This window comes from Oryx dammah, unplaced genomic scaffold (assembly GCF_014754425.2).
Source record: "Oryx dammah isolate SB20612 unplaced genomic scaffold, SCBI_Odam_1.1 HiC_scaffold_29, whole genome shotgun sequence".
NCBI lineage: Eukaryota > Metazoa > Chordata > Mammalia > Artiodactyla > Bovidae > Oryx > Oryx dammah.
Genome location: NW_024070213.1, coordinates 91743768 through 91753290, shown reverse-complemented (window position 1 = coordinate 91753290; position 9523 = coordinate 91743768). Strand labels below are relative to the sequence as shown.

General features: G+C 48.3%; 1 pseudogene; it reads right to left on the bottom strand.

Annotated features, from left to right (window-relative positions):
- LOC120858120 overlaps positions 1-484 on the bottom strand; it is a 10034-nt pseudogene extending 9550 nt beyond the window's left edge.
- Positions 485-9523: the final 9039 nt, after the last annotated feature.

Here is a 9523-nt window from a genome sequence, read left to right as displayed (position 1 = left end):
CACAGTGCACACACAGACACAGTACACACAAACATGTAAGACGCACACACATGCTCAGACACAACGCACACGTGTGCACACCAGCCTCCTCCTCGCACCAAACCCACAGGCTACAGCGCCTCTTTCTCTGTCTTCCCTCTTCCTGTCCTTGACTCTGCAGTGCTTATCTAATGCGCACACTCGGCCCCACACCCCCTGTCCTTGGACCATCACAGACCCTCATCGTTCCCTTCTGGCCTTCCCTCTTACATCACAGGCTAGAGTGTTCATTCCATTGAACTTTAATCAAGATGAGAGGGTGAGAACGCGGGCATACCTTTCTTGTAGACTCAAGAGCTCAGCATCTCCTCAAGGCCACTCAGCAAATAAGGGCAGAATGGGAATTCAAGCCCGGCCACTCTACCCTAGAACCTGTGCTTTGCCTGCTCATACCCAGGGCCCTGATCTTCAGGCGGCAAACTCCAAGCCACAGCTCATAGGCCATCCCGTCTACCTCCCTGCCTGCCTAATGGCTGACCTCCAGCTGCCCTGAAAGAACAGGCAGAAATCCGCCCCCACCTGGAGAACTCCCTTACTCCCCTCCATCCAGGAACTCTCCAGTGTCACAGTCTCCTCCCCTTTGACTGCCAGGGGACCCCCCTCCTCTCCACACAGGGTCAGCTCAGCAGCACTGGCCCCTGGGAGGCGTCGGCCGGAGAACAGGGGACTCATGGGGAGCCTGGGAGAGAGGGTGGCAGGGAGGCTCTGAGGCTCAGAGTCAGAACCTTGTTGTGAACATGCATTGTCTACACTGCCTAGGGGGGTCTCCTCACCCTGCAATGGGACCCTCCCTACTCTCCCCAGCCCTTCACTCGAGCACACACACGCACACACACATGTGCACACACACACACACACACACACACACACACACACACACACATGTACTGGCACACTACCCCTAATACCCAAGAAAGTAAGAAAACTTCACAGCAAAAATAACTGCAGCCTCGATTCCTGAATCAGGGTGATCCCCTGGAGTAGGAAGTGGCAACCTGCTCCAGCATCCTCACCTGGAAAATTCCAGGGACAGATGAGCCGGGAGGGCTACAGTTACGGGGTTGCCAAGAGTCAGACACCACTGAGAGAGTGAGAGAGTGAGCACTCACTTTCTAGAAGAGTAACAACTTTCATCTAGGAGTAGATGGATTGTTGTTTGTGCTGTTTTGTTTTGTTGCTTAAAAATACATTCTGAGAATCTCTGACAGGCCTTTTATCAGAAAGTCGAGTTTCCCCTGGGTAATAAGACAGAGAGAACTAAACTCACCCCTGTGCAGAATGGTGCCTGATGTGTGGTAGCTCTCGACAAACACTTGTTTCCTGAATGAGTGAGGAGAAAATGTGAAAATAATTACAGGGCAGGGGGCTGGAAGCCAAGAGCCCAGGGTAGTGGGAGGCCAGGAAGAGAAGTGTTGTGGGAGGAAGAGAGGCTAGAGGAGGAGGTTAGTGGGAAATTGTGTCCCCCAGAGCCCAAGAGCATACACTGTGGGTGATTCATCCTCATAAAATTGTTTGTCATCCTGTGATGTCAACACAAACCTTCAGCAAGAGCCTGTCTCACACAATAGCTTCATGCTGGTGGTGCTGGAGTCGGGGGTGGAACTCAGAGAAAGGGAACTAAGACTTGCGTTTGGAGAGACTGAAAGCCAACTGAATAGCTACCAAGAACAAGATGCCAATGAGACCAGCAGTTCTGCAGGAAAAAGAAATCATAGGGAGAGTGATTGTGAGACCAGAAGCCCCTGGGGCTCCAGTGGAATTTAGGAGTGGGAGCTTGACTTCCATATGTTATTTTTCATGTCATAGAAGGAGATTAAATTAAAGATGTTTGAAGAACGAGAAACTCCCAGCCTTGACATGTGCTTGTGTGCTAAATTGCTTCAGTCATGTCTGACTCTTTGTGACCTCATGGACTGTAGCCCACCAGGCTCCTCTGTCCATGGGGATTCTCCAGGTAAGAATACTGGAGCGAGTTGCCATGCCTTCCTCCAGGGGATCTTCCCAACCCAGAGATTGAACCTGAGTCTCCCACATTGCAGGCAGATTCTCTACCATCTAAGGCACCAGGGAAGCCCTAGCCTTAAGATAGATGTATCTATAAATACCAAACTATAGCCTGTATCCAGAAAACAGAGTCACAAACTTATAGCAAAAGGTAAAGCCAGAATCAAGACATAGTCTCTCCCCCTAGCTCTTCCCCTCTCACTGCCAGTCTGACGTATATGGGTGGAATGACATCCACCTAAGCCCCTTTGCTTCTAAGTATCTTTGAGTTATTAAGGAAGCAAAATCCCTCCATGTATCCAGCTGGTTCCTTCCTTGTTGCCAACTCAAGAGAGAGAAAGAGAGTGAAATTCTACCCAATACAGAATTAGAGGGAACCAGGGATCATGGCCATTTGGGAGCATTTTAGGACACAACAGCCTCCCAGGGTTCCTGGAGTCTCAGCAAGGAACAGGAACCCTTGTGTCCTTCATACTCCACTGGGCAGCTTTTTTTCCCCACCCCATGAACTAACAGGAAAATTAAAATTCTGTTTGTCCAAGTCATTTCCATGAGTAAATTGACAATTCATGTGTCTGGGCTTGCCTCTCTGATGCCTCCAGGGATTAAAGGGATGGGTCAGGAGGACTGGGAGTTGGCAAGGACCTAGATCCGGTTCAGGTACCATCAGTACTTTAGAACTGGCCCCAAGGGCCAAAAGTAGATCAAGGCAGAGAGGTAAGCTGGCACCCCCCCCTTCCCTCCTGCTTAGGACTCCATCTTATCACAGCCTCCCATAAGAACCATCCCAGGCTCCAAATAACTCCCTCTGCCTCACATTTATGTCACCCTTCATTTATAGGGGTCCCCAAAATCAATTCCACCAAGCCGATTTGTCCCAGTTTTGTCTCTCCCCTCTGTATCCAAGATCCACAGTAAGCATCCTCTAGAGGGGCAGCCCTAAGTCCATGCACCCTCCTTTCCAACTGCGACATAGTTTCTTCCTTCAGTGCATCCCCAGAAGGAAGAAACCTATGAGGTTCCCCCCAACACCACTTCCCACGATCTAATGATGCGTCAGCCCTCCATCCCTTTAGGGTGAAGGAACTTAGCTTCCACTAAATATGTGCCTGACTTTGCTGAGTAAAACCAAGTCCAAGATATGCAATGACAAGGTGAGAACAGCTTTGTCACCCATAGATTGGAATTTCTACATCAAAGCGGCCGTTATCCTCTCCAAGTAAGTCACTGCGTGACGAAGCGCTTATTCCAAAAGAGCATGCAATGGGCAATTTCACGTGGAATCTAAAAGGGTCGAACTCAGAGAAAAAGACTGCAGAGTGGTATTTGCCATGGGCTGGGGGGGTGGGGTGATATTGGTCAAAGTGTACAATTTCCTAGTTATAAAAGTAACAAGTTTGGAAATCCAGTGTCCAACATGATTATGGTCAATACCATATCATATACTTGACTATTTTCTCACCACTAAAAAGAAATGAAAAGCTATGTGATAAGAAGGAGGTGGTGGTTGGTACTATGGCAGTAATTATTTTGCAATATATGTGTAGCAAATCAACATACTGTACACCTGAAACCACCTTAAACTCACATAATGTTATTATATTTCCATAAATCCTGGGGGTGGAGGACTCGAACATTTATTGCTCTAAAAATGCTTGTAGAAGCTTCCTGTTTAAAATGACTTTTTGAAGCTCTTTTGCAAACCATATAAAATAGAAAACATTATGTTGGTGTCATCAAGCCCTATTTTCATTTTTTCTTTTCTTAATGTTTTAATTGTGTTTTTATTTATTTAAAAAATTTCAGTTTTTTAAATATAAGCAATGCATAACACATGAAATAGCTTTTTATTTTTTGATCAAAATATAGTTGATTTACAATGTTGTATTAACTATTATTGTACAGCAACACGATTCAGTTACACGTACATGTGCGAGCTAAATCGTTCAGTCGTGTCTGACTCTTTGCAACTCTATGGACTGTAGCCCTCCAGGGTCCTCTGTGCATGGGATTCTCCAGGCAGGAATGCTGGAGTGGGTTGCCATGCCCTCCTGCAGGGGGTCTTCCTGACCCAGGGATCCAACTCGCACCTCTTACATCTCCAGCATTGGCAGGCAGGTTCTTTACTAGTAGCGCCACCTGGGAAGCTCTACACACACACACACACACACACACACACGTACATTCTTTTTTAAATATTCCTTTCCATTAGGATTATCATGAGGTATTGAATATAACTGTCTGTTATACGGTAGGACCTTGTTTTTTATCCATTCTATGTAAGCTTACTTCTGTCAAGCCCTATTTTCAATCTAAATCTCTCTCCTTATGTATCTCACCACTGGAGCTTGATGTCATTTGACTATTTCCAAACATCAACTCAAACTTCATAGGACTGCGATGTGTCACCTGAGAGTATCCAAAGTCTGGGCCATTTATTCTCTAGGCATTTTTTCTGGTAAGTCCACGGCTCTGCCTTCTGGTCACGCCTGCTGCACTTGACCAAGGTGACTGCTGGTGCTGCTAAGTCACCTCAGTTGTGTCCGACTCTGTGCGACCCCAGAGACGGCAGCCCACCAGGCTCCCCCATCCCTGGGATTCTCCAGGCAAGAACACTGGAGTGGGTTGCCATCTCCTCCAGGTGACTGATGAGCTCGCATCTATTCAGGGAAACCAATCGTTACTGTGGTGCTCACAAGGCCTTGGCAGAAGGGCCAGTCAAGCCAGAGTAGTCAGGGTGAGATGACTCATGTAAAGACAGTTCATACATGTGTCTTGGAGATGAAAGGTGCTAGGAGCTCCTGGAGGAATCCAGGTCATTTCTTTTCGCTGAGTTCTGTGCTATCTATCTCTTACTCTCTGGGACAAGGCTCTGCACCCAGGTACTAGAGAAAGAACATGAAGGCGCGAGGACAGTCAGACATACAATCATTAGGACCTTCCACAGCAGGTCCAGGGAGGACAGCCTCTCAAGCTACCCAATACAAAGGGTAGGAGTATGTTTATTAGCCATCTAAGGAGAAAACAAATAACCCTTTCTGGAGTAACCCCTATCTCTTCCATCCTACGCCTTCCCACTCTGTCCCCACGTGCTAGCGCTAATTGTTTCAGTCATGTCCAACTCTTGGCGACCCCATGGACTGTGGCCCACCAGGCTCCTCTGTTCTTGGGATTCTCCAGTTAAGAATATTGGAGTGGTTGCCATATCCTCCTCCAGGGCATCATCCCAACCCACGGATCAAACCTGCATCTCTTAAATCTCCTGCATTATCAGGTGGCACCACTAGTGCCACCTGGTAAGCCCACTTGAAATGAACATTAAATTTAGGGTACTTTTTAAAAAATAATGAGAAGGTCTTTACTACCCAGATCCCTGCCTTCATTCCTGTGAGTACACCCTCTTCAATCCCTGGGTCTCAAACAAGAGAAAGGCAGAGAGGGCTGGAGCTGAAGAGGCGTTTCCTGCTGTAAATTCTGAGACAGGAATCCTGCGGGCCAGTTTCCATCTGAAAAGAGCCTGGTGGGGATAGCAAGACCTGCCCCCATTGTGTTTTCAATGATACACCACAGAGAATGAGAAGACCCACTTCTGTGTACACATCCTGCAAACACACACATGCACACCTGCCTGCATACACATGCACGCACACACGCACACACGCACGCACATTTGCACACATATGCGCACACGCGCATACACACACGCACACACACGCGCACACACATGCGCGCACACACGCGCGCACACACGCGCGCACACACGCGCACAGTGCTCCACCTGGATTCCCGTCCTCCCCATCAAGTCTCCCCATGCCTGTCTAGGCCCGTCGCCCTCTTGCTCACTTACAGGATAACCCCCGGGCACTCAGCACCGTCCCCACATCTGGCCAGCTCCCAAGTCCTGTCTTTACAGACCCTGGAGTGTTTACCCAACACACCCCCTTTCCTCCACTTCCACTGATCCTACACTGTTCTGCCTCTCTTTTAGAGGCTTCCTATTACAGTTTAGACTAATCTCAACATCGTTTTAATTAAGCTCAGTTACCAGTCCCACCCTGTAAACTTCTTGAAGGAAGAATCTTACCAAATTAATTTATCTTACCCCAGTGCCTAACAGGGCTTTCTTTGGGCTCAGATATTAAAGAATTCGCCTGCAATGTCGGAGACCTGGGTTCGATCCCTGGACTGGGAAGATGCCTTGGAGGAAGGCATGGCAACCCACTCAATTCTTCTTGCCTGGAGAATCCCCATGGACAGAGGAGCCTGGTGGACTACAGTCCATGGGGTGGCAAAGTGTCAAACAAGACTGAGCGACTAAGCACAGCACAGTGCCTAACAACTGAATGCAGAGCCAGAGAGCATAGTGTAAGGTGGGGCTGAACAGAAAATGTAGGCTGGGGCCACCAGCAGATATGAGGCATTCCAGAACCAGGCCACAGAACTGCCCCCTCCCTACTGCCTCTAGCCTCACTCCTTGCCTGAACTGGGAGGAAGAAAGCAGATGAGGTTTATACTAAACTTGATAGTAAATTTCAAAAATAAACTCTTAAATAATCAAGTGACCAGAAAGTCATGGTATCTTGCCAGAGTGTGGTTAAAGAACAGGAGAAGATGATTCGACAAAGCATATGTGGGAGCAAGAAAGCTTAACAACTGTTTCCAAGTCAGATCAGCCCACAAAAGACCAAGATTTGCCACACGTTGACTCTCAAGGACTGAGTCAGGGATCTTCTGAGGCATCTAGTAAATATTCAGTACCATTGCTTTCTGGTCATAAGTCCCCACGAGGCAAAGGTGAAGGGACAAGGGCATCAAGGAGGTTAAGTGGCATCACAGGTGCCTGGTGGAGAGCAGTCATGTCAATCACAGCAGTCAGGGTAAGATGGCCCTCACAGAGACAGCCTATCTCTATGTCTTGATTCCAATGAGTCAGATCCCAGTGAGTCCCAACTTCCTCTCTTTGGAGACTCTGTTACCCCTCCCACTCCCAGGCAAGGTCTGCACAGGTGGGCAGAAGAATGGGAAAAAGAAGTTCAGAAAAGCCTGGTGGGTGAAGGATACACAACTGGGCAAATAGATGGCTATTCATGAGCTCTAGCAGGACTTCCCAGAGAAGAGCCCTTCAGCAGCACACAGCAAAGGGGAGGAGGCTTCATCTTAACAGGCCCTCCCCTAACGCACAAGGTGGATTCACTCCTTTCCCATGCAGTTAATGACTTTGAACCTGGGACCTGCCACAGAACAGTGGGGGACAGTACTACGGCACACATGCCCATAGCCCTCAACCCCCCATTTCTGTGAATAACTCGCTTGTTAACTCCTGGAGTCAGGAGTGAGGCAACCAGAGAAACGGATGGATAGTAAGTAGTGATGGTGATATTTGGAAAGACTCTGCTCTGTGACTGGAGAAGGAAATGGCAGCCCACTCCAGTGTTCTTGCCTGGAGAATCCCAGGGACAGAGGAGCCTGGTGGGCTGCCGTCTATGGGGTCGCACAGAGTTGGACACGACTGAAGCGACTCAGCAGCAGCAGCAGCTGCTGCTCCGTGGCCATTCTGGTATTGGTTTTGGAGACCCAGCCTCTTCTTTTGTGAAATGTGTTAGTCACTCAGTCGTGTCTAACTCTGCGACCCCATGGATTGTAGCCTACCAGACTCCTCCGTTTATGGAATTCTTCAGGCAAGAATACTGGAGTAGGTTGCCGAGCCTTTCTCCAGGAGAACTTCCAGTCCCAGAGATCTAACTTTGTGCAAGTTACAGAGTTTGAAATGGCTGACTCTAACACTCTGCTGCTGGAGACCATTTGGGTCCTGGAGTCAGAGCTCTTCCCCTTGTCCACAAACCACCATCCACTCACACACTACACATGCATGCACACTCATTTATACACACACACTCACGTACACCAGTGCACGCTGACACCCAAACTCTCAGACATGCAACCCTTATCCACTCCCTCACTCTCCTCATCCAGTCAACAACCCAGTCCACAATACCTCTGAATATTTATCAGCACTTACCCTTTTCTCCTCCCACTGACCCTGAAGCACATCAGACCTTCATTCTATCTCTTCTGGATATCTCCCCTTAGAAACCAGATAAGTCTCATATTGTTTAACTCATATTTAATCCCAAACGTGACTGTGGATCCCTCGAGGATAGGGATCTGCCAGATTCTTCTCTCCAACAAAACATTCTTCCAATGAGAGTAAGTGGGGCCCATATCTATCTCTGCTGTCCCACCTCCCACTACCAACCCCCTCCACCCCTCAGTGCCAGGAATCTCTTTCTGAACCCTCCTGATCAGAGAACCAACTGGCTCAGCCCCTGCAATTGCTGGTCACTTTATTTCCACCTCGTATTGAACCCCATGTGGCACTAGTGGTATAGAACCTGCCTGCCAACGCAGGAGACATAAGAGACTTCAGTCCTTGGGTCAGGAAGATCCCCTGGAGGAGAGCATGGCAAGCCACTCCAGTGTTCTTGCCTGGAGAGTCCCCTGGACAGAGGAGCCTGGTGGGCTACCATGGGGTCGCACAGAGTTGGACACGACTGAAGCGATGCATGCGTGCATACTGAGTCTCCTGCCTCCTACCTGACCCCCCTCCCTGCACACCAGCCCCTACAAGAAGCAGCCATTCAGGTGGACCAGGGCTGTTCTCCACCAAGCCGGCCATGGTGACTTCACCATCCTTCTGACACTTCACAGAGCCCATCCTAGAGAACCTCAGACAGGCCACACTCGATAGGGCACCATGAAGCCCATATGCATAATCCCTGTCACAGATTGGAAAGGATGGGGAAGAGTCAGAGAACTCCAGGAAAAGCTTCAGGTGGGAAGAGATTCCTGGTCTGAGACTTTAGGATGAGTACATTTAGACATCTATTAAATCCACCAAGGGCTCTCGGGTTTAGAGAACAATGTGAGGAAATTTAACAGCTTATTGGAAAACCTTTGATTTACTGAGCAACGTTTTAAAAATCTGTCTCGAAAGCATAAAATCTGAATGAGGGTTTGAAAAGTTAAAAAGCTGAAATTGTGACTGGGCCAGATCATGAAAGGCTATGTTGGCTCAGCTAAATATCAAGGATTTATCCTTAAGGGAAGTTGAGAGCCTTTGGAAGATTTTAAGCAAGAAGTGACAAGACCAAATTTGCATTTTAAAAACTATTCTGGCAGCATTTGGAGGAAGGATCAGATCATCAGAAAACAAACCCAATGTGAGACTGTTCTTTATCAGGGTGAGATCCAGGAAGGGCTTGGACTGAAAGGGTGGCACTAAAAATAACAACAGGGAAAGAATCCAGAGGACTCTACAGGGAAACCCCAAGATTTCCGACTTGGTCATTTGCAAATGTGCTCACATCATTAGGCCGAATGAGAAACACAAGAGGAGGAGCAGTTATGGGGGTGGGAGGTGAGAACGATGAAGTGAGTGGGGATGATACTGAATCTGAGACCTCTGTGAAACGTTCAGAGG